The sequence below is a fragment of the Stenella coeruleoalba genome (assembly GCF_951394435.1).
Source record: "Stenella coeruleoalba genome assembly, chromosome: 9".
Taxonomy (NCBI): Eukaryota; Metazoa; Chordata; class Mammalia; order Artiodactyla; family Delphinidae; genus Stenella; species Stenella coeruleoalba.
Window position 1 is genome coordinate 83870448 of NC_137155.1, and position 26063 is coordinate 83896510.

Consider the following 26063-nt stretch of genomic DNA (forward strand, 5'->3'; position numbering starts at 1 on the left):
TTGGCAATGCTGGATTAAAGTATCTTTGGTGGTCAACAGGGATGGAGACGACAACTGAGGGAAGGAGATGGGGTTAGAGAGCTATTTCCATGCCAGAACGTGACCACTCGCAGTTATGTCAAGCTTGCCCTGGTGGGTCTATAAGCTTTCCTCACCAAAACTGCAAGTAACATGAAAACCAATCTCAAAAACTTGATAGGTAATTTGCCTATGTCTGCCATACAGCTAACAATATTAGACAGCGATCATTAGTAGGAATAAAGACATGTCTCTTTGTTACACAGTACCATTTAATAATACGTATCAGTCACAAAAACATTGTAATTGGAACTCTTTGTTTTCAGGGAAAAACCTCTGTTGCCTGTTTTATTTGGAATATCCTTAGAGTATATATCAATGAACACATTTTCAAAACAGATGGATTATCCCCGCATCTAAATATTCCCAATAAGAGTTTATCTGACAGAGAAGCAAATGAAATAAATAAAAGAAGGAGGATGGAGAAGCAACACTTCTGTACTCCAGACCAGAGTAGTTGCTTTTTCCTCCCAAATTTTCATAGCAAAACTTCTGCTACTCTGTATACTGCCTTGCACTTTCTGCTACAACCAGCCTATGACCAACACAATTATATCATGTCCAGCAACCTAAAGGACTTCTGTGGCTGCTCGTGTAAATCCTTGGAAATTATCTGCATCTTCTGGACACTCCCCTTCACTTTACACGTATGTTCAAGTCTCAAAACAAAACCAAAAACTTCCACAGAATCAGTTCTCTTCAAATTACTGGGATCCTCTCTCCTCTCTTCACAATAAACTTCTAGAAAATGTTAGCAGCCTAGAGGCCTTAACGAATTTACCAAGCGATTCTCCTCCCTTTGGTACAAACAAGACTTTGCAGATAAAAATACATATACAAGTATATGTAGATAAACTGGCTGGTCCTTAGGCAAACACAAAATATTCCTATTCGCACGAACACGTGGCCCTTAGGTAAAGGGAGATTTCCAGTGCAGCATATATAATGATTGAAAGAATGGGTTCTGGAGTCAGCCTCCCTGGGTACTAGTTATGGGTTATCACTGACCAACTCTTACTTAACCTCCTGAGCTTCCATTTCGCCAACTGTAAAACAGGTTACAATGTTTCATCAAGTATGTCCCCACACATCGGCACAGAGTTAGCCTATCTAGTGACAGATCAATACGTTAGCTATTTCATCCCTAAAGACGGATGGTTTGGCAGCTATCTATTCCATCCAGCAAGCTAGTTACCTCTGTAAGTTCTCATCCCTCACCGTGCATCAAAAATACTTAGGGAGATTTTTTTTTTTCAATACACTATGTTTAGGACCTATTTGGATTTGGTTTCGATTGGGCCGGGAATCGGAGTTCTTTCTAAAGCGCTCCGGTTGCTTATAACGTGCAGCCTGGATTGAGAACCACATAGAGGTCTCTGTATGCCCACCGATACACACACCGACACAATCAGCGCAGGCCCGCCCCCCAGCCCGAACGGACCAGGATCGCCTAGATGCTGTGACGACGAACTTAAAGGGCGGTGGGACTTACACCCACGTCCGCATACTGCTCACCGAGGATCAACTCCCACAAACTCCACCAGATGCGGCCTTGACACTCGGCGCGGTCCGGATCTGTCTGGGGCACACGCCCCCTCGCCCCTTTGGCGACGGCCCCCCGCGGGCTGCCGGCCCTCCAGACGCGTGCGTCACCACGCCCTCGCCTCCCGCGCCCCAGCCCCCTCCCGCCCACGGCACGTGACTCGACACGCGCCAGCTGCACGCGGGCTCCATCAAAACAAAAACAGAGAGGGCTCACCGGCCGGGCAGCGGGGGCGCGCGGGGAGCGGGCGCGCCCCCGCCGCCACTGCCCGGCGCCGCGACCGCGCCTCCGCCGCCCCCGGCGCCGCCGGCCGCGCGCCCCGGCCGGCCGGGGGCGGGAGGGCAGAGGGCGCCACCCTGTTTACAGCCGTCGCTCCGGGCCCGGGACCCCGCCCGGAAACGGTCTCCCGGGAAAAGGCCCTGGCGTGCGCACCCCCCCGCGGACAGGGCGCCGGCCCTGCGTGGGAGGCTCCGGCCGCGGCTCGGAATAAAACCGTCGCCACGGCGCTGGGGTCGGGCCCGTGCGAGTCTCCGCTCCTCCTCGGCCTGCCGCCCACGGCTGCTTCGTGTCAGCCCCGGTCACGACTCTGCTACGCACTTCACCCCCATCTCTCAGCTCCGCCGCTTCCGCAGACCCTCCTCACGTGGCCGCCTCCTCCAGCCCCGGCACTCCCCCACGACTGGGCTGCGGACCCTGGCGCACTTCGGGACCCCGAGCTGCTCCCACCCCGAGGGACATCACCCCTCTCGGACCCCCCCAACCCACATCTTCCGCCCCGGGGGCGGGGGTAGCCACAAGCTGTCAGAAGCCTAGTTTTACACATGACGAAGCTCACCCCTCACCCTTATACATCTCCACTCACCCTTCAGCCTAGCTTCGAGCTGAATCAGATATTTAAAACGGGGTGGAGGGTGGTCTTGATTTTTCTCCCTAGTCGGAAAAAAAAAAAAAGACGCAGCTCTGACCATCCACTCGCTTTAAGACTCCCCACGTCTTCCCACCAAATGCAAGACTTGTAGAATACAAATGCCCACCACACACCTGCTACGCCACTCGCTCTCTGGAAACCTGGAGACCCACCCAGCCCGCCTTCTGGAACCTGCGCCGGGGGGGCGGGGGTGTGTTGGAAGCGACGCCGTCCAGTTCCCTAAAGTAAGAAGGAGTGAGAGGGGAATCAGGCACCCCGGCCCCGCCCGGGAGAGTGGTCCTCCGGTCCCCCAGCTCCAGAGCACAGCACTGCATCCTCCGTCCCTCTCGGCGGAACGAGGGAGGTGGCCAAAGGCCTGGGTGCCAGGGGCTGTTTTTGCCTTTAGAACCCAGACACCGCGTCCTCTACGAGCACTCCCCCCCACCCCGCCCCCCGCCGCCGCCGCCTTATTTCTGGTCGACAGCAAAGGTAGGGTAGGTGGGAGAAAGGAGCGAGTGCTCTCGAGGTTCGGGATGTTAGTCTCCGCGGAGTGAAGAGGTGGGATCTCGAAATGGAAACAGTCTCCCCCCTCCCTCCCCTCCTCCTCCTCTTCTGTTTACCTCAAGTTTGAATTTTATCTGCGCAACATTAGCTGGAATGCGGACATTGAAAAAAAAAAAAAAAACCACACACACACTCTCTCAAACCGGCAGCAGCTCCGGAGGAGCCATGTGGCATCAAGCCACCTCAAAGGGGAAAAAAGTGCTCTTAGCAACACAAACATGGCGAAATCGCCTCGGCATTCCCGGATAACGCCACAACCCCTACCTTCCCTCGCGCGGCTCGCCAACATCCCGGCCGGGACCTGCGGCCCCTTCCGGGGAGAGGCGAGGGACCCCGGGGAGTCCCAGGGTGGGACCGCCGGGCGTGCGAAAGAGGAAATAACAGAGTCCACAGTGGAAATGTTTCTGCTGGACCATCGAACCCTCCGCCTCGCCAGCAGCGAGAGGATGCCTCGTTCACCTCGAGAGGTCCAAACGGAGAACAAAATTCCCATACCAAAGTCCTGCTGGGCCGGCTTTCCCCACCCTCCAGAACTTACCTTGGGGCTGAACACACGCTGCTGCTTAAATCCCTTTCTCTTTCCTTCCTCCGGAGCGAGACGCAAGGGGGGAAATGATGCGCATGTATATTTGTAGAACATATTCTTCTAGAATGCCCCTTTGATCATCACGAGGAGCGATGGAGCCTCCGGAGACAGGTGCAGTGCTGGCCGAGGCTGCCGGCTAAAAGTTGTTCTCTTTGCGGTGGGCAGCAGGGTCCCCGGGCCGGGGCTGGGGACCGGGTCTCCCTTCCCCCCCGGCGTCGCCCACTTCCCGCGGGCTGCTGCTGCGTGCAGCTCGGCTGCAGGGGAGGTGGCGTAGTTTCTCTTCCTCCCACCTCTTCTCACTCACTTGTTTTTGTAGCCGTGGGCTCCCCTAATGCTTTCCTCTCCACAATGTTGTTTCATTATATCATGTCCATCATGTGACACCGGAGAGGCCTCTCTATGGAAACTTAAAGGGCCTCCCACGTGACTGCAGCAGCAACAACAGCAGCGGCAGGACTGGCGGCAGCGGCCGCAGCGTTTGTACCACCACCCACCGAGAGCCCCTCGCAGCATCCCGGAGGGGCTTCTGGCGCTGCAGAAGCCCAGATGAGTGAGCCACAGCATCCGGGAGCTGTGGCGTCTGTGCGTGCGTGTAGCCTTTTCTCATTACATAGGAAACCGAACAGAAGGAGCGTCCTTAAATCCTTTCCTACAGTCACAAAACCCACGCTCTGTTAAAATTACATTTCGTGGCTCCTACTTTATTTTCCCCAAGAGCAATGAGTTTTGTATCAGGTCCGATTACATTTTACCAAGGGAAAAAGAAAAACTGGATTTGTCCCTCTGCGAGTTCAGCCTGCTGTTGAGTAGATCAGAAATGACAAAATAATAACAGAAATAGAATCAGGCATTTGATACATAATTACCATCACACCAGCTTTAAAGCTTTTCTGGAATTACATTCCTCCGGTAACTGTGTTGATGATGCTTGCAGGAGGCAAATGCAATGCAGTTTTTCTCTTCCGCAGCTATATTAGGGCTTTGTTGCTGACAACAGTAAAAACTTGTTTGTGTCAGGAAGTGAGGTACGACGATATGACCTGGAAGGTACAGACAAAACCACAGTGGCAGTTTTTGCATTACTTTTCTGACCACATTCTTTAAAATGGTGAGAAGCAGCTGATCTGCTGTAAAATGCGTAGTGTGTGTTTGGTGGGAAATCAAATAATCAGAAAAACACATTTTCCCCTTAATCATTGCGGACATGCTAGACACTAGAAATTACATATAGATTTACATATACATGCATATGTGTGTGTAGAGAAAAAGGAAAGTGTATGCCTTTTTATGACATTTTGAACCAATGATTTTGTCATCATTTCTAGCATTTAACTGAAGCATTTAACAAAAACTTTGAAAGACTTAAGTCCAGTGATGTGGAAACTGTAATATCAGCTTTTGAGTGCCTTCAGTGTTATTGAATCACAACCCCCAATCCTAAATCTCTGCCTTAAAGATTGGGTGGACCATGAGATTTTATCCTGTAAATCTAAGCTAAACGGCTTTTTCTATGTTTTAGTTCATGCTTTTCCATTTGTAAGGAAAACTCCCTGTTGGTTTGGCAGAATTATGAAAAACTTTATAGGAAACTGAAGAATGGAACGGAAGATCATGCTTTCTTTTCGGCTTTGCCTTGACTGTATCTCTTTCCAGCTCATCAGTTTCCCTCATCAGCCATGATGCATGATCTCCACTACATCCTTTCTGATTCCTTAATATGTCCCCCAATATTTACCTTCCTATCTAAAGCCTAATTCTTCTATCCCTTTCCGCTTTTCTGCCTTTGCCTCCCAATTCAGCCCTGTGCTGCCTGGATACTTAGCTCAAGCCTCCCCATATATTCCCTCCCAATCCTCCTTCCCCAGCAGGTCCCCTCCTCCCCTTCCCTGCTCGCTCTCCCTTCTCAGCAACTCTACCTCCTTACCTCTCTTTGACCTCCTTTATTCTCCTTCACAGTCTGGCCCTCGACTTCTCGGCCTCTTCTTCCCCTTCTTTACCTGCAATGTCCTGCCTCAACTGGGGTCTCCTTCACACCCTTCTCTCTGGTCCCATCCCTGAGAACGCCGAACCCCAGCTTCCCTCAAGGGCTTGGCCTGGTCGGTTTCAGCCTGATTTTGTTCCCTTGCCCCTGAGCTGGGAAAAGAGCGTGTGGCGCAAAGTGGGGGCAAGAATACCCCTCGGCGGTGGCCCCAGGCTGGTTCCCTCTCCGCCCCTCCCGAGTCCGGGTTGCGGCGCTTCCTGGGCGGATGGTTGGGACTTGCTGCGGCAGCTGCGGTTCTGCTGTGTCATGCAAGAAGGAGGCGGCGGCGGCGGCGGCCGGAGCTGGAGGGGGAGGAGGGGAGGAACCTGATCTCTCCAGCAGCGAAGGGCTGGAGGCAAACACCGAGTTCCCCCAGAGCCGCCCGGGAGCAGGGAGGGTTCCGCTACCCCGGGGAGCCCTCCCCGCGGGGCAGATGGTAAGTGGGGCGGCGCAGGTGGTCGCCTTGGGAAGGGAGTGCGCAGGGGGTTTAGGTGGGGAGGCGGGGAGAACTAGGAATCACCCCAGCCAAACTGAAGGAGTCCAGTGTCCAGCTGAAAGGGACCCAGGCCACGATACGGATGACCCGCGGCAATAGTTACCGTTCGAATAACGCCCCGCAGTTGACCCAGGCTACACAGAGGAGTTGTGCATCCTGAACTAAAGACCGAGCTAGAGGCAATGATTCAGAGTTAGAAAACCATCATCCCATCAGCCGTGGCGCTTTAGGGTGCAGCTGGCTAGCAAAAGTCAACATACACCATATTCCTATAGCCTGGCTGAGCTTTACGGGTTGTCTTGTTTAACACTAGGAAAGGCTATGGAAACCTGCCCAACCTCACTTTAGCCACGAACATAATGCTCTTGGCCAGTGGCCTTGGACAAACAGCCTCTGGTGCAATTAAACAATCAATAGGAAAAATAGCTTCATTCCCTTCACCACCCTCCTTCCCCAAGCAGCTTCAACCAGGGTAATTTACTCCGCTTAAAGGAGAAAGAAAACTGCCTTACGTTCCCTCCGCCCACCCAGCCCCACCCCCGTCAGCCTCGGTCCTACCCAAACTGCCCACCCCACTATGCACTCCACTTTCAGACTGTGATTTATGTTGGTTAAGGGGACTGCCTTAAACTCTGAACAATTTCACCTCTGCACAATTTCACCTCTGCTGCTCTTTACCGGGAGGGGATTCAGAGATCTAGAACTGAAAGCAGTGAACAAGGGGACAGGCTGGGCATATAGGAACATTACTTCTTTTACCTGAATGCAATTCTCAGGACAACTTTTTAAAAAATTATTATTCTTTTCCATGTTGCTCCTGGAAATTTCAAAGCACTTTTTTTTTTTTCTTCTTCTTCTCTTTAATGTCAGTCATACATTAGCAGTAAGGGGTTGGCGGGATTAACTGAAAGGCTAATGACTGTCTCAAAAGCACATGCTGTTGCTAGGGAACTCGAGCTCATCCTGCTCTCTAATCACTAGCATGTTATGTGGAAATCAAACTTCTCAGGGTGTTATTAAAATGAATGGCATTTGGTTAAAGGCGTTCTCGCTTGTGTTGTAGCATCCTGGATTATTATCGATTGCCTCACACCCACATATCTTGTTTTCCTAATTTGATTTCTGTATGTGCGTCACTGCCAGGGACACGCAGACTAGACCAGTTAGGTTCACTTCCTGTTTCTCAGAACTGGTTTATATTTGGTCTCGTAGCTTTAGCTGGTAAAACATTATCAAACTGATCCTCTTGGAAAGAAATCTGTGCTTTCCGTGGAAACAAATTATCCCAATTAAATTCTAATTCCCATGGAAAACGTCATCATTTGAGGAATAAAGTAGACTGCCAGTTGCCATTTGAGAAAACCATTCTTGAAATGTAAAGCCTAGAAAAACCCATCATCTTTATTTCTCTTACCGAGAATCTTGATTCCTCAGCATTAGAACTAAAACAAACCCAATTTGAGAGGAGATTTAAGTATGATATTTATAAAATAAAGCTAAAAAAATACACATTGAAGCTGAGGAAATCATTTAGACTAAATAAGGCATAGAACTGAATAGAATCCAGGCCCCAGAAGCACAAATAAGCTTGGTTTAGCATTGGGGCACTCAGAGAACAGAGTGTGATTACAAGGCTACACTACAAATAAGAGCCCATTTCTTTGTACTAATTGTCTCTTTTACCAATTCTCTTATGTTCCTGGATAAGACAGCCTTGCTTATTTTTCAGTTCCTTCCTCTTTATAACAAGGATATCACAAAGGCAATATCATAAAGATAAGCACTATGTAAATAGTTAGATAGGTTCCGATGTAGATAATTTGTTTAGATGGAAAATAATAGGGTATCTATGGCATTGAGGAAAGATCGGCCAACTGAAAGTTAGGAAATTCTATAGACTGGATGACCTTGGGTAAGCTATTACAGGTCTTCTCGTGTCTGTTACCTCATGGAAGCTTAACAAAAGTGCTGGGCTAAAGGATCTCTAAGATTCCTTCCATTTACAAAACTCTGTGATTATATTGAACTCACTACATAAAAGTTTCAATTTTAGCTGAATTTTGCAATGTTAAATTTTCACACTGAAACTTTAATACCCATAGAGACCTTGGAGGAAATGATAATGGGAAATGGTTTGCTGTTGACACATCACTTTTTAGTGTCAGTTGCCAGACAAATAAAATCGACCCGACTCCCAATGTATTTACTCTCTGCTTGCTTTTCGGTGCTGTGGAAGTAACAGGATAAAAGGTAGAAAGGATATAAAAGTGTATTGAAAGATCTTTCAGTCATTTTAGATATAGTTAACCCAAAGTACTTTGATGAGCAAAACGGTGGAGTGATGAATAAGGGCTATTCAAGAAATACATGGTTAACTGAACCCTCATGGAGTTAGTAATCTATTTGCCTGTATTTTAATTAGTGATAGGCAAAAATGTAGCATGGATTCTTGAAATTTTCAGATTCAAGATGTTAAGAAGTAGGATAAAGAAATGTGAGATTTGAGCCAGAGAGAGAAGATCTGACTTTGAAACCCAACTCTTCCACTTTATTTATTCATTATTGAGTGCTTGCTGTGTGTCAGGTACTGAGCAAGGCACTGGGAATACAAAGATGAATAAGACAGTCTGCTCTGAAGGATCTTGTAGTTTAATGAGGAGACAGAGGAGTACATAGTTGATCACACAACAGTGAGATGCTAGCAACAGGGGAGCTCATTGGAAAGGTACTTAACCTTGACTGGGCATAGTCAGGGTCCCTAACCATAGAAGATGAATTCAGAGAGGAGTTCTGAAGCATAAGTAGAATAATCCAGACAAGTGAGAAAGTTAAAGAGAAATGTAGTCCAGGCGAAGAAAGTCCTATATGTAAAGTCCTGGGGGTAAAAAAGTGGGCCCATAGAGTTGAAGGTGAAGGACAGTGCCCAGCAAGTAGTAGCTTCTGTCTTGTGTGAATGCATGGTGGAACCCAGAAGGCTCAGCAAGGTCTTGTATTATGAAAAGTCTTTTATGTCTTCCTAAGAAGTTTCAACTTATCCTAAGGCCAGTGGAGAACTACTGATGAATTTTAAGGAGCATAGTGAAGCAATCAAATGTCCATTTTATAAAGATCACTCCAGTTTGGAGAATTTATTAGTGTGCGCAACACTCTAGTTAGGAGGCTGTTTCAGCATTATGGGGAAAGAAATGATGGACGTCTAAACTAAGGCAACAAGAATGGAAATGGAGAGAGGAGAAGGATTCAAGAAATATTAGGGACACAGAACCAACTGAATTTTATTGTTGGTTATATCTGCAGAATTAAGGAATAGGAGGAGATTTATGGCTCAGGTAAATGGGAAGATGGTGTTACCATTCACTAGGTTGGGGACTTCAGGAGGAGATGTAGGTTGAGGAGGGAAGGTAATTAGTTTAATTTGAAACATGTTGAGTTTGAAGTGTCCATGGGATATCAAAATGAAGCTTTCTACTATACAAATGCACAGGGGAGTCTAGAGCTCAGGAGAGAGATTTATGCTGGAATCATCAGAGTGAGTGACAGTCCATGGAGGTAGATGGAATCCCCAAGAGAAAAGGTATAGAGTAAGAAGAGAAAAGGACCTACTCTGGAACCTTATGAAAATGCAAACATTTAAAAAGTGAGGAAACAAAGATACAGGAAAGAACATCCAGAGATGTAGGAGGACCAGGAACAAGTAGTTTCAGAGAAGCCAAGGAGGAATTGTCAATACTATTAAATGCTAGAGAAAGACCAAGAAAAATAGACTGAAATTCCTTGGTTTTAGCAGCAAGGTCAATGTTATGTTTAGCAAGAAGGAGATTATTGGGATAATGGGGATAGTAACTAGATTGCAGTGGATTGAGGAATGGATAGGAGTAGAGGAGGTATATAGAGGAAGTTCTTCTGGATAAGAAGGACTAAAGTCCAAGTAGGGAAGGAAAATGAAAGTATTGGGAAGAGAAAATCATGACCTGTGAGGTTAAGGATGCATAGGGGAAGAAAGAAATGATATAGTAATACAAAGTTCTGGATTCTTTTAGCCTTCTTCAAATTGAATGGCATCACCATCTACCATTTGCTCAAGCCAAAAAGCATGTAGATGTTCATGATTCTTCTCTTTTCCTCAGTTCTCATATCTACTCCATGAAGAATTTAGGTCAACTTTAACCTTCAAAACATTTCCACATTCTGTCTCTTTCTATCTCCAGTGCCATCACCCTAATACAAACATCATCTTCTGGGCCCCTGTAATAGATTCTAATTGGTTTTCCTGTTTCCACTTTTGCCTCCTTTCTCCACAGCACAGCTAGAGTGACATAAATCATAAAAAATAAATCAGATCATATTGCTCCCATCTTAGAATCCTTCCATGCCTTCTGATTGCACTTTGAATAAAGTCCAGACTCCTTTGCTGGCCAGAAAGCCTTATGTGGCATCCCAGACCACCTCTTTAAACTTGTCTCCCACCACTCTCCCCTGGCTCCAGTTGCAGTGGTCTTTTTTCTATTCCTGAAACACATTGGATTTGCTCTTGTTTTTAAAGGACTTACCCTAGATATTTCCTTTTCCTGGAATACTCTTTTGATTATTCTGATCTCTTTTGAAATGTCACCTCCTCAAAGAGGCCCTTCCTGCCCCGCCTGCTGAAAGTATCCTTCCTTGCCCATTCCTACCAATCTTATATATATTTTTCATAGTAGTGAAACTTTATGACTGTTTTTTTTTATTGCTTATAAATGTGAACTCCTCTAAAATGTAAACCCCATGAGAATTCCTGGCACATGGTAGGCACTTAAAAATGTTCATTGGATGTTTGTAGAAAGCAAAAGAGAAGAGCAATTGATTTTTAGAAATCAGAGCTATCAAGGATCAGAGCCTGGTATGGCTGAAGAATGGCCAGTGATGATGGATTACTAGGCTTTCAAGGTTCCAAAAGTGGAAGAGTTATTAGCTGTGGGACCCTGGACATTCACATTCTCTAAGCTTTACTTTGTAGTTAATAATAATACATGCCTCACAGGGCTGTTAGGAAAATTAAATGAAATAATACAGGTATAGGTATAAGGCAGTCTTGTCAGTCTATTTTCAGGGAGTCTGGACTTCTGCAAATCGATTCATAACCTCTACATTGAGCTTTTCATGTGGGCTCCCCTATAATGGAGTTAACATTTGAGGATTACTTATTATTAGGGAAAATTTGACAAAATTGTGACTTTTTAAAATACTAGGATTCTGAAAGAATCTGGTAACTAGATTATTTAATAAGAAATCACAGCACTCCTACAAATCAATAAGAAAAACATCAAAAACTCTGGGAGATTGGGCAAAGGGTATGACAAATAGATAGCAGTTAAGGAAATACAAATGGGTCTTAAAAATATGCAAAAATACCCACCCTTTCTCATAACAAGAGATACGCAAATTACAACTGCAATGAGATATACTTTTTACATATCGGGTTGACACAAATCAGAAAGTTTACTTAGCATACTTGGTTTGCCAGGCTGGGGAGCAGGCACTTTTTTACATTGTCAATAGCCTGAAAATTGGTACAGCTTCTGAGGAGGGCAACCTGGCAGTATTTATCAAATTTCTAAATGTACAAAGCCTTTGACCTAGAAACTCCATTTTTCTATATTTATCCAATAGATGTACTCACCCATATTGAAGAATGACTCTTCTAGTATCATCACTGAAGCATTATTTATGGTAGATACAAAGACTGAAAACAACCTATGTGTCCATCAATAGAGAAATGGTTAAATAAATTATGGTACAGTTATACAAGTGAATGGTAGTCAGCTGCTAAATTTGTGAGGCAGTTCTAGGTGTTCTGATGTGAAAAGATCTTCATGATAAATTACTAAGTAAAAAAAAAGATTAGGATGAAGAATAACATGTGGATTTTGCTAGCATTGTGTTTCTTTCTAAAGACTATTTACATTTTTGGTGTTTTTTTTTTTTTTTTTTTGTGGTACGCGGGCCGCTCACTGTTGTGGCCTCTCCCGTTGCAGAGCACAGGCTCCGGACGCGCAGGCTCAGCGGCCATGGCTCACGGACCTAGCCACTGTGCGGCATGTGGGATCTTCCCAGACCGGGGCACGAACCCGTGTCCGCTGCATCGGCAGGAGGACTCTCAACCACTGTGCCACCAGGGAAGCCCACATTTTTGGTTTTTTGCCTGAAAAACATTAACTGTGAGAAGATAAAATAAAGCAGGGCAAGAATAGATGTGGAGAGACCAACTGGGAAGGTATTTCAGTGATTCATGTGAGAGATGATGGTTTCCTGGTCTAGGGTGGTAGCATGCTCAGGAAGAGAAATGATCAGAGTCAAGAGTTATTTTAAAGAACTTGACATTTCAATGGAAATGGTGAGTTATGGAGAAGGAGGTAATATCATGATTGACTTGAGATTTCTTCCAAGATCCGATGCATGAGCAGAGATGTCAATTACTGAGATGGAGAATCCTGGGATAGTATCAGAAACGCAGGGGAAGATCAGAAGTTCTGTCTCAGGGGAGATGCCTACTGCAGATCTGTGATATGGATTAGAAGCTCAGAAGAGTTGCTAGAACTGGATTTATAAATTTGGGAGAAGATTGCCTAAGGCGGGTAGATATAATCAAAAGAAAAGCAGGCCCACGACTAAACTCTGATCATTTAGAAATTGGATAGAAAAAAAAAAAAAAGAGCTGGCAATGGAGACCGAGAATCAGAAACTAGAAAAATAAAACCAGGAGACTATGGAGCCAAAGGAACCAAGAGAGGAATATATTAAGGAGGATCAACTCATGTTAAATGCTTCCAAAAAGTCCCGGAAGATCGTTTTAACTTGTTTCTTTCATAAACCCTAAGCTCCTTGAAAGTTGGGATTATTTGATTTATTTTTGTATCCTCAGGGCTTGTACTGTGCCTCACACATATAATCAATGATCAGTACATTTGTGTTAAATTGGATAGAGAGACAAAGATACAGAGAGAGAGAGAGAGACAGAAAGAGATACAAAAAGACAACAGAATGTGTCTTTGTGTCTCGAAAAATAAGTAAGGCATACTCCCTTGAACTGTACTGCAAACCAAACCTGATCTTAGGAAAAGTAAGAAGTTCTACTCCCTTGCTTTTACTCCTGAGCTAACACATTGATTGAGTGCTCAAAATCCCACATTGCTGGGATGTTAAGAGCCTCCTGAAAACATTTTGATAAGTAATATTCACCAGTGTCTCGTCATTCTGAGTCATTTTTGTCTTTATTTAGGTCCTGGATGATGACAAAAAGAGCAATTTGCTTTTCCTCACCTATGTGACTCCATCATACCACCTTGAAGCAGTTGATGGAGTCTGGAGAATCCATTTCGGGGCCACTACAGTTCTGTAATACACTGTAACCACTGATAAGGATGCCCAGCCCCAGTTTCCTATCAAAGAGAAAGATGACTTTGGGCAGGAAGAGACATATCACCTCTTAGAGAAACCACCAGCTTCTCAGTCTGTTATTGTTTTTGCAGAAAGGTGCTACCGCTATCAGGAGAGAATATAGAGGATACCAAAGGAGGAGAGGGTTTGACTTTGTCCTGAGAACATGGAAACCTTCTACACAGCAAAAGAGATGTCATGACTTTTGAGTCCAGTGTCCTTTAGTTAGAAACCAAAATAATAGATGTCGTTTAAACAATATTTAAAATATTATGACATCCTGTATTATTTAGTTAGACCAGAGGCTAGCAAATTTTTCTGTAAAAGGAAATATTTTAGGCTTTGTGGGCCACACAGTCTCTGTCCCAACTACTCAGCTCTGCCATGGTAGTGCTAAAGCAGCCATAGGCGATAAGTAAACGAATGACCTTGGCTATGTTTCCAATTAAACTTTATTTATGGAAAATGAGATGTGCATTTCATATAATTTTCACATGTCATGAAGGATCATTCTTCTTTTGATCATTTTCAGCTACTTAACAATATGAAAACCATTTTTAGCTCACAGGCCAGGTGAAAACAGGGGTGGGCTGTATTTGGCCCACGGACACTAGTTTGGCAACCTCTGATTCAGACAAACAAGAAGATCATGTCGTGAGAAAGATTTTCAGATTCAGAGTTCTGGAGAAAATAATCTGTTTCATATATACCCTTTACTTTAACTTCTCAAATTTATTTGAACGTATAAACACATTTGCCTACATCTGACTTAGTTGGGAATAAAGTATGTCTCCTCAGTTCAGTATTCATTTAACACTTGGCCCCTTCTCATCCATGTAATGATTCAACGTGCACGAATGTAGTGTTTCTATAGAGTAAACTGAAGAATTCTTACCGCTTGACTATGTAAATACCCAAACCAAGAGAGGATATAGTCATTCTAATCACATTTTTTAACTATATTAATTCATTCAGTAAGTACTTACTTTTTTTTAACATCTTTATTGGAGTATAATTGCTTTACAGTGTTGTGTCAGTTTCTGCTATATAACAAAGTGAATCACCTATATGCGTATATATATCCCCATATGCCCTCCCTCTTATATCTTCCTCCCACCCTCCTTCTCCCACCACTCTAGGTGGTCGCAAAGCACGGAGCTGATCTCCCTGTGCTATGCGGCTGCTTCCCACTAGCTATCTGTTTTACATTTGGTAGTGTATATATGTCCATGCAACTCTCTCACTTCTTCCCAGCTTACCCTTCCCCCTCCCCATGTCCTCAAGTCCATTCTCTACGCCTGTGTCTTTATTCCTGTCCTGCCCCTAGGTTCATCAGAACCTTTTTTTATTTAGATTCCATATATATATGTTAGCATACGTTATTTGTTTTTCTCTTTCTGACTTACTTCACTCTGTATGACAGACTCTAGGTCCATCCACCTCACTACAAATAACTCAATTTCGTTTCTTTTTATGACTGAGTAATATTCCATTGTATATATGTGCCACATCTTCTTTATCCATTCATCTGTCGATGGACACTTAGGTTGTTTCCATGTCCTGGCTATCGTAAATAGTGCTGCAATGCATATTGTGGTATATGACTCTTTTTGAATTATGTTTTTCTCAGGGTATATGCCCAGTACTGGGATTGCTGGTTCATATGCTGGTTCTATTTTTAGTTATTTAAGGAACCTCCATACTGTTCTCCATAGTCACTGTACCAAATTACATTCCCACCAACAGTGCAAGAGGGTTCCCTCTTCTCCACACCCTCTCCAGCATTTATTGTTTGTAGAATTTTTGACGATGGCCATTCTGACTAGTGTGAGGTGATATCTCATTGTAGTTTTGATTTGCATTTCTCTTAACGATTAGTGATGTTGAGCATCTTTTCATGTGTTTGTTGGCAATCTGTATATCTTCTTTGGAGAAATGTCTGTTTAGGTCTTCTGCCCATTTTTGGATTGGGTTGTTTGTTTTTTTGATATTGAGCTGCATGAGCTGCTTGTATATTTTGGAGATTAATCCTTTGTCAGTTGCTTCGTTTGCAAATATTTTCTCCCATTCTGAGGGTTGTCATTTTGTCTTGTTTATGGTTTCCTTTGCTGTGCAAAAGCTTTTAAGTTTCATTAGGTCCCATTTGTTTATTTTTGCTTTTATTTCCATTTCTCTAGGAGGTGGGTCAAAAAGGAGCTTGCTGTGATTTGTGTCAAACAGTGTTCCGCCTATGTTTTCCTCTAAGAGTTTTATAGCGTCTGGCCTTACATTTAGGTCTTTAATCCATATTTTTGTGTACAGTGTTAGGGAGTGTTCTAATTTCATTCTTTTACATGTAGCTGTCCAGTTTTCCCAGCACCACTTATTGAAGAGGCTGTCTTTTCTCCATTGTATATTCTTGCCTCCTTTGTCAAAGATAAGGTGACCATATGTGCATGGATTTGTCTCTGGGCTTTCCATCCTGTTCCATTGATCTATATTTCTGCTTTTGTGCCAGTACGATACTGCCTTGATTACTGTAGCTTTGTAGTATAGTCTGAAGTCTAGGAGCCTGATTTCTCCAGCTCCATTTTTCTTTCTCAAGATTGTTTTGGCTATTTGGGGTCTTTTGTGTTTCTATACAAATTGTGAAATTTTTTTGTTCTAGTTCTGTGAAAAATGCCATTGGTAGTTTGATAGGGATTGCATTGAATCTGTAGATTGCTTTGGGTAGTATAGTCATTTTCACAATGTTGATTTTTCCAATCCAAGGATACAGTATATCTCTCCATCTGTTTGTATCATCTTTAATTTCTTTCATCAGTGTCTTATAGTTTTCTGCATACAGGTTTTTTGTCTCCTTAGGTAGGTTTATTCCTAGGTATTTTATTCTTTTTGTTCCAATGGTAAATGGGAGTGTTTCCTTAATTTCTCTTTCAGATTTTTCATCATTAGTGTATAGGAATACAAGAGATTTCTGTGCATTAACTTTGTATCCTGCTACTTTACCAAATTCATTGATTAGCTCTAGTAGTTTTCTGGTAGCATCTTTAGGATTCTCTATGTATAGTATCATGTCATCTGCAAACAGTGACAGTTTTACTTCTTTTCCGATTTGGATTCCTTTTATATCTTTTTCTTCTCTGATTGCTGTGGCTAAAACTTCCAAAACTATGTTGAATAACAGTGGTGAGAGTGGGCAGCCTTGTCTTGTTCCTGATCTTAGTGGAAATGGTTTCAGTTTTTCACCATTGAGAACAATGTTGGCTGTGGGTTTGTCATATATGGCCTTTATTATGTTGAGGTAAGTTCCCTCTATGCCCACTTTCTGGAGAGTTTTTATCATAAATGGGTGTTGAATTTTTTCAAAAGATTTTTCTGCATCTATTGAGATTATCATACGGTTTTTCTCCTCCAATTTGTTAATATGGTGTATCACATTGATTGATTTGCGTATACTGAAGAATCCTTGCATTCCTGGGATAAACCCCACTTGATCATGGTGTATGATCCTTTTAATGTGCTGCTGGATTCTGTTTGCTAGTATTTTGTTGAGGACTTTTGCATCTATGTTCATCAGAGATATTGGCCTATAGTTTTTGCAACATCTTTGTCTGGTTTTGGTATCAGGGTGATGGTGGCCTTGTAGAATGAGTTTGGGAGTGTTCCTCCCTCTGCTATATTTTGGAAGAGTTTGAGAAGGATAGGCATTAGCGCTTCTCTAAATGTTTGATAGAATTCGCCTGTGAAGCTATCTGGTCCTGGGCTTTTGTTTGTTGGAAGATTTTTAATCAGTTTCAATTTCAGTGCTTGTGATTGGTCTTTATATTTTCTATAGCTTCCTGGTTCCGTCTCAGAATGTTGTGCTTTTCTAAGAATTTGTCCATTTCTTCCAGTTGTCCATTTTATTGGCATATAGTTCCTTGTAGTAATCTCTCATGATCCTTTGTGCTTCTGCTGTGTCAGTTGTTACTCCTCCTTTTTCATTTCATTCTGTTGATTTGAGTTTTCTCCCTTTTTTCTTGATGAGTCTGGCTACTGGTTTATCAATTTTGTTTATCTTCTCAAAGAACCAGCTTTTACTTTTATAGATCTTTGCTATTGTTTCCTTCCTTTCTTTTTCATTTATTTCTTATCTGATCTTTATGATTTCTTTCCTTCTGCTAACTTTGGGGTTTCTTTGTTCTTCTTTCTCTAATTTTGGGTTATCGTGTTTTCATTGTCATTTGTCTCTAGATATTTTTTGATTTCCTCTTTGATTTCTTCAGTGATTTCTTGGTTATTTAGTAGTGTACTGTTTAGCCTCCACTTGTTTGTATTTTTTACAGTTTTTTTCCTGTAATTAATATCTAGTCTGGTAGCGTTGTGGTCAGAAAAGATACTTGATACGATTTCCATTTTCTTAAACTTACCAAGGCTTGATTTGGGACCCAAGATATGATCTATCCTGGAGAATGTTCCATGAGCACTTGAGAAGAAAGTGTATTCTGTTGTTTTGGGATGGAATGTCCTATAAATATCAACTAAGTCCATCTTGTTTAATGTGTCATTTAAAGCTTGTGTTTCCTTATTTATTTTCATTTCAGATGATCTGTCCATTGGTGAAAGTGGGGTGTTGAAGTTCTCTACTATTATTGTGTTACTGTCTATTTCCCCTTTTATGGATGTTAGCATTTGCCTTATATATTGAGGTACTCCTATGTTGGGTGCATAAATATTTACAGTTGTTATATCTTCTTCTTGGATTGATCCCTTGATCATTATGTAGTGTCCTTCTTTGTCTCTTGTAATAGTCTTTATTTTAAAGTCTATTTTGTCTGATATGAGAATTGCTCCTCCAGCTTTCTTTTGATTTCCATTTGCATGGAATATCTTTTTCCATCTTTCAGTCTGTATGTGTCCCTATGTCTAAAGTGGGTCTCTTGTAGACAGCATATATTCGGGTCTTGTTGTTGTATCCATTCAGCCAGTCTATGTCTTTTGGTTGGAGCATTTAATCCATTTACATTGAAGGTAATTATTGATATGTATGTTCCTATTACCATTTTCTTAATTGTTTTGAGTTTGTTTTTTGTAGGTCTTTTCCTTGTCTTGTGTTTCCTGCCTAGAGAAGTTCCTTTAGCATTTGTTGTAAAGCTGGTTTGGTGATGCTGAATTCTCTTAACTTTTCCTTATCTGTAAAGGTTTTAATTTCTCCCTCAAATCTGAATGAGATCCTTGCTGGGTAGAGTAATCTTGGTTGTAGGTTTTTCCATTTCATCACTTTAAATATGTCCTGCCACTCCCTTCTGGCTTGCAGAGTTCCTGCTGAAAAATCAGCTGTTAACCTTATGGGGATTCCCTTGTATGTTATTTGTTGCTTTTCCCTTGCTGCTTTTAATATTTTTTCTTTGTATTTAATTTTTGATAGTTTGATTAATATGTGTCTTGGTGTGTTTCTCTTTGGGTTTTTCCTGTATGGAACTCTCTGTGTTTCCTGGACTTGATTGACTATTTCCTTTCCCACGTTAGGGAAGTTTTCGACTATAATCTTTTCAAATATTTTCTCAGACCCTTTCTTTTTCTCTTCTTCTGGAACCCCTATAATTCGAATGTTGGTGCATTTAATGTTATCCCAGAGGTCTCTGAGACTGTCCTCAATTCTTTTCATTCCTTTTTTTTTTATTCTGCTCCCTGGCAGTTATTTCCACCATTTTATCTTCCAGCTCACTTATCCGTTCTTCTTCCTCAGTTATTCTGTTACTGATTCCCTCTAGAGTATTTTTAATTTCAGTAATTATGTTCTTCATCACTGTTTGCTCTTTAGTGCTTCTAGAGCCGTGTTAAATGTTTCTTGTATTTTCTCCATTCTGTTTCTGAGATTTTGGATCATCTTTACTCTCATTACTCTGAATTCTTTTTCAAGTTGGTTGCCTATTTCATCTTCATTTATTTGGTCTTGTAGTTTTTTACCTTGCTCCTTCGTCTGTAATATATTTTTTGTCGCTTCTTTTTTTTTTTTTTGGATGGGTGGTGCTATATTCCTGTCTTACTGGTTGTTTGGCCTGAGACGTCCAGCACTGGAGTTTGCAGGCAGTTGGGTAGACCTGGGTCTTGGTGCTGAGATGAGGACCTCCAGGAAACCTCACTCTGATTGATATTCCCTGGGGTCTGAGGTTCTGTGTTAATCCAGCAGTTTGGACTCAGAGCTCCCACCACAGGAGCTCGGGCCCAACCTCTGGCCTGGGAACCAAGATCCCACAAGCTTTGTGGTGTGGTTAAAAAAAAAAAAGAAAGAAAAAAAGGAGCAGTATAATATCAAAGAATAAAAAATATTTTATGAAAAATAAAACTATATTTGAAACAACTGCAACAAGGTAAAATAAAATCACAACAGAAAAAAGAAAAAAAAGGTGTGGGGGGGGGGGAAACAGACCAAAAGGAGAGATCACTAACAAAGTATAAAGAATAAAATAAAATTAGAAAAATAAAAGCTTTATCAGGAAAAATAAAAATATAAAAGAATCAACAACAATGAATCAACAAGGTAAAACAGAACCTAATCTAAAAGAGGAAAAACGAAAAGGAAAAAAAAAAAGCCTTGGCTATGGGGGTGGAGTTTAGGTGGGGGGTGGAACTTAGGCAGGGGCGAGGTTTAGGATGGGGCAGGACCTGGGGGGGTGACGTTTGAGCATGGGGCGGGGCCTCTGCTTAGGACTGGCCCAAAGGGGAGAGGCAGCATGTGGAAAGGAGGGCCTGTGGAGTGTGGAGTTCCGGAGTTTGGAGATAGGGCCCTGCGTGTGGGTGTGTGGGTAGGGTTTAGGCCCAGTGCATTGGAGGGGGTCTCCGAGTGTAGAGGTGGGGCCCTGGGTGGGTTTGCAGGGGCAGGGCTTGAGCTCTGTGCTGCAGGAGGGAGGCTCCGAGGGCAGAGGATTAGGCCTTGGAGCCGGACAGGCTCCCCAGTGCCTAAGTGGACAGTGAAAGCGCTGGCCCCATTTCCTTCTGTTCCTTTGTGCCCCCCCCCACCATCTCCCCCAGGGTCTCCCCCATCCCTGCTGGACCCCTAGCCACTGGACCCCTAACCATGGGTGGGTCCCGCTGGGTGCAGGAACTCCTTCCCTCCCCTAGCCACCCCTTAGGGGTGCCGGTCCCGGAGGTCCAGCCTTTACTTTTGCTCCCCCTTCTCTCCCTCCCACTCCCCTCAGGACCCACATGGCTGGAGGGGGTGGACAGAGGATCAGGCCGGGGATCTCAACAGGTTCCTGGGGGTCCAAGTGGGTAGGGGAAACCTGGCCACGCTCCCTTTTGATCCTCTGCCCTCCCAATGGTTCCCCAGTTTCTCCCCTCAGGCGTGGGATCCCTTCCCCTCCACTAGCCGCCCCTCAGGGGTGCCAGTCCCGTCCCGCCTCCACTTCTCCCCCTTCACTCCCCCCACACCCCACATCCTACCTGGTCTCTGGGGGCTCCTCCTGTCCCCTTAGGTGTCCATGGTCCCCCACTGGTGCCTGGTAGGTGCCCTAGTTGTGAGGAGATGCGAATTCCGGGTCCTCTTAGTACACCATCTTGACTCCACCTCTCAGTAAGTACTTATTAATAATCATTTTTACATAGTGCAGTACTGAGTGTTAGAGAGTTAGAGATAAAAGAGGTTAGAAGATAGATAGATAGATAGATAGATAGATAGATAGATAGATAGATGAAAAATCTAGTGGCTGGTAGGTGTCAGTGAGAATTGTTTGACAGTAATTGTATTACAGTATAAATGTAGTCATTTAAGCCACAGATAGGTAGTTAGACAAAACTAAATTTAAATCCGAGCTCTTTTGTTTCCCTGATGTGTGACCTTGAGCTGATTGCATAAACCATATAAGCTTCAGTTTCCTCTTTTTAAAATGGGCATAATAATACCCACCTCCCAAGGAGGAGCTGTGGGAATTAAATAAGACATAGTGTATGGAAATCAGCTAGCATGGTACCTGTACATGACAGGTAATCAGTAAACAATAGCTGTTGTATTACACCAATATGAAGGTACGTAATTTGTTCTAAAGAAGCACACAAAGGCAAAGTAGAGTAGCCCTGTGAGTCAAGAACTTACGAATACAAATGAAAACCCACAAACCTGAAGGTTGATGCCTGGTAGAGAAGATTTGGGTGAAAATAAAAGCAGAAGTGACATTGTCACAGGAGCTTACAATAAGGCAGCTGGCTAGTTGTCATGCCTTTGCCAGCTGCTGGATTGTCTAAGGAGCTCTGCCTATAGGTCTAATTCTCCAAGTTCCCCAAGACTTAAATGCCAGTTTTGACTAGGGAGAAAGTGTGTCATCAGTATCAGCCCCAGCGTCGTGCTTCCTTCTAGCCAGGTCAGCTGTGAGCTTTGGATATCTGCAGGTCCCTCCTATTATGCCTCCCACTGCATGTTTGTCCAATTCTGGGCTTCCACCTTAACCTCCACACCTTCAGTCTCTGCTCATTCTGCCTTGCATCCAGGCTTCCTGTAGATTTGGGACACTCTCTTGAACCCTGGTCTTTTTGACCATGATTCTGATGTCTTGTTTAATACAGAGGGCTGTATTAAATACAGAATACAGAGGGCTGTATTCTGCTGTTCACACCCCTGCCGTGATCTCCTTAAACTATGATACACCCGTGCCTCAGCCTTCATGCTGGACTTCTTAGTATTAATAGCTTCTTGAACTTCACCTTGGTAGGAGACATCAGGTCTTGAACAGCCCAGCTGCCCTAATCCAAGCCGGCTTCTGTATTCACAGCCCATGCCCTGAGGAGAGCTCTCCACTCCCTTTGGGGCTCATGCTGTCTCTCCCCTGGCCATGTGTTGTCAGCTAGTTCTAGCATGCTTTGTGATCCTGTTACGGCCACATCAATAATGCTTTCCCAATACAAATGACAGAATTAATAGCACAGGGCCACAATGTAGGGGTAATGGAGAACTTCAACATCTACTGACAAGCTCATTCTGCTGAAAAGTGAACGTCAAAGTTGGCATGACTTAAATTTAAACTAATTGCTTATTGAAAAGGTACTATTCTATGCTTAATTCTAACCAGCTAAGAAGAATGTGTTGGTGACGTGGAAGTGACAGACAAATTAAAGTGACCACAGTATCCTTGAATTTGTAGTAGCCAGAGAAGGCAATTCTTCACTTGCTAACCGGATACAAAGAAAACTTGAGCAAGTTAAGAGAATATATGGGCATAAGGCTCTATCTGGCCAGGAACTAGGAAAGAAAGCTCAAGAGGAGTAAAGTGACTTGAAATTTAAATTCTTATGAAGCCAGTGATTTCAATAAAGAAAAGGGAGCATCTAAAAAAGATCAATGTGGCTGCTCAAGAAGTGTTCTGATTAGCTTGTATTTTTAAAGGACATGTACACAAATAGATAGCAGGAGGGGGAGGCCTCACTCTAAAGAAGGGCTCAGACCTGTGAAAATAATGCCAGAGGACTTAAAGTCCAGAGAAGACTAGACTCTGGGAAAAGTACTGAAGACAATTTTTGTTTGTTTTTTGCTTAGGGATATAGTAAGAAGAATAATAAAGAAGGGGTAGCACAACCCAACTACTGAATGGGGCAGACTGTCTGATGTTAATAGGTAGCTAAAAACCAAAATCATTCAATTATAGCATTTACTAGATGCTAAGGTACAAGGCTTTTCCCACACATTTTTAATAATTCTAAAATCAGAAAGTGTCTTCAATAGATGTATTTAACGTGGTAGTGTTTTGTGGGGAAGGCTCTAAAAACAGTAAGTGATGGTGTATCATACAAGGAGTTGAAGAATAGAAGAGCAGCAAGTACTAGAGACAGGACTGAGACAAGAGAGGAAAACTGTGGTCAAAACCTCTAAGAAAGGGTAAAAAGAGACTTCTCTGGGCCCACAGAAGCCAAGTCACTGTACAGGTATGTCACAGAGGCAGGGAGAATGATGTCTTTGTCAGTTGGAGCTGCTATAACCAATACCATAGACTGGGTGACTTGTACAAAAGGCATTCATTTCTCTGTTCTGAAGGCTAGTAAGTCCAAGTTCAAGGTGCCAGCAGATTTGGTATCTGATGCAGATGAGCACCTTCTTGTATCCACACAGAGAGAGAGAGATCATCTCTCCTTATAAGGGCACTAATCCCATTCATGGGGTCAGATAATGGCTTGCCCTGGGCAGGACATTTTGAACTGTGCCTGGCACACAGCACATGAGTACCATTGTGTCCTGCCTCTTCTGAATCCCTGCTGTAGTCGACATAAAGCCCCAGTGCTCCAAAGTCCAACTTAGTTAGCTATAGTTAGCCCTTGGAGGGCTCCTCTAAGAAGATATTTAGGTCAAGATATAGGTCTCAGGTCACAAACCAGGAAAAGACATTGCAAAGTGGTATAAGGCTTCTAGATTACAAAAAAAAAAAGAAAAAAAAAGACAGGAATGGTCCAAATAAGTAACGAAAACAAAGTAGCCAGGAGACAGAGACTTTGCCAGAATGAATTCAGGGGAGAATTGGAGCTATGGTCTTATTTCTTCTACTAAGTCTATGTAACCTGTTTAAAAGAAGGAATTCAGAGAACCCATAGATTAGTTGGCCATGGAGGAAATTGTCCCAGTCACATATGATTAGACTTTTAGAAACTGTGATGTGCCCAGGTGGTCCCTATGCAACTGGAATGTAAGGGGTTTAGTACCTAAGGAAGGGACCATGTCCTTTCATGATTTTAACTCTAGTTTCTATTGCGTTAACGGTGGTAGAACAAATGTTTTCAAATGGCAGAGGATTTGTCGTTTTCTATCAAAAGCAATGATCTTGATACTTAAAGATGTAGTCCTTACCTTTGTTGTCTTCTCGCATGAATCCCTCTTTCTCAGCTGCCCTTTCTGTAGGACATCCATGTAGTTTTGAGAAAGCTGACTCCACCTTTATCACCAGAAGATAGCGCATGTGGTCCAGACTAAGTCAATGAGTGAATTTCATCCCCTTGGCCCCAGTGACCACTTCATGTATGGGCATGTAACCTAAGTCAGTCCAATCAACGAAAGAGAATGTCAGGATTTTTGTGCTAAGGCAAAGGCACTTTCCTCTAGAAGTGAATGCAGAAGCATGTAACCTGGGAGTTCTTGGACACCATCTAGGGACCAGGAGGGGAGAGTCTCTTGGGAGAGTCTACTGAGAATGGAGCTGTCACCAGGGACTAAAGCAAAGAAATGAAGAGGGAACCATCAGGTCCTCTCCACGTTGTGTGAGCCACCTAACCATACATGGCCCTGAAGCCTTTGAACTTTTCTACTAACAGGAGGCAATAAATTCAATATTTTGTTTAAGCCAATTTGAGTTAGATTTCTCTTTCTTGAAACCAAAGCATCATCTCTGATTCAAAAGGATAGAACAAACATGATTAAGAAGGAATGGGGGACTTCCCTCGTGGTGCAGTGGTTAAGAATCCGCCTGCCAGGGCTTCCCTGGTGGCGCAGTGGTTGAGAGTCCGCCTGCCGATGCAGGGGACACGGGTTCATGCCCCAGTCCGGGAGGACCCCACATGCCATGGAGTGGCTGGGCCCGTGAGCCATGGCTGCTGAGCCTGTGCATCCAGAGCCTGTGCTCTGCAACGGGAGAGGCCGCAACAGTGAGAGGTCCGCGTACCGCAAAAAAAAAAAAAAAAGAATCCACCTGCCAATGCAGGGGACACGAGTTCAAGCCCTGGTCCGGGAGAATCCCACATACCACGGAGCAACTAAGCCCGTGTGCCACAACTACTGAGCCTGTGCTCTAGAGCCCACAAGTCACAACTATGGAGCCCGAGTGCCACAACTACTGAAGCCTGCACGCCTACAGCCGGTGCTCCACAACAAAGAGAAGCCACCGCAATGAGAAGCCTGTGTACAGCAATGAAGAGTAGCCCCTGCTCTCTGCAACTAGAGAAAGCCCACGCATAGCAACAAAGAGTGGCCCCCGCTCTCCACAACTAGAGAAAGCCTGTGCACAGCAACGAAGACCCACTGCAGCCAAAAATAAATAAATAAATAAATGAAATTTATAAGGAAGAAAAAGAAGGAATGGAATAAATTTCCAATGGATTAAAGAGTTAAATATGAAAAATGACCCATACAAGAGAAGTGATATGTGTTGAAAAGATGAAAGTGGTGTAAGCATTTCTTGACCTTAGAGTGGTAAAAATCTGAGTGAAAAAATAAAGGTTTATGATTTGTAAAAGAAAAACATTTATAGATTTAACTACTTAAAACTTTTTAGTTTATGTAGATGAAACAGTACCACAAACAAAATTAAAATATAAATGAGAGCTAGAACTTTTGCAACTAGATATATATGTGACAAAGGGTAGTGTCCTTAATATATAAAGAGCTCTTACAAATTTATAAGAATAATACAACATTTCAAAAGAAGTGTGAGTAAAGAACACGAAAGCCATGTGGGTAAAGAACATGAAAAGGCAAAAAGAAAAAAAGGAATTCGATTGGTCCAGTCTTAGTAGTAATTA

At 43.4% G+C, this 26063-nt stretch overlaps 1 protein-coding gene and 1 long non-coding RNA gene across 10 annotated transcripts in view; one reads left to right on the forward strand and one right to left on the reverse strand.

The window, feature by feature from the left end:
• The window catches only part of LOC307192110, a 199998-nt gene extending 193956 nt beyond the window's left edge, over nucleotides 1-6042 (reverse strand). For 7 of the 9 annotated variants that reach the window (XR_013829967.1, XR_013829968.1, XR_013829969.1 and 4 more), the window contains exons 1-4: nucleotides 5603-6042; nucleotides 3631-4718; nucleotides 2663-2768; nucleotides 2484-2551 (exon numbers count right to left, since the gene is read on the reverse strand). This is a non-coding gene — a long non-coding RNA (uncharacterized lncRNA). The remainder of the gene's footprint in view (nucleotides 1-2483; nucleotides 2552-2662; nucleotides 2769-3630; nucleotides 4719-5602) is intronic. The other 2 variants (XR_013829972.1, XR_013829971.1) reach the window with 2 other exon arrangements.
• MKLN1 (muskelin 1) overlaps nucleotides 6043-26063 on the forward strand; it is a 354266-nt gene continuing 334245 nt past the window's right edge. The window contains exon 1 of the mRNA XM_079932674.1: nucleotides 6043-6134. The gene's annotated coding sequence lies outside the window, so the exon portion shown is untranslated. The remainder of the gene's footprint in view (nucleotides 6135-26063) is intronic.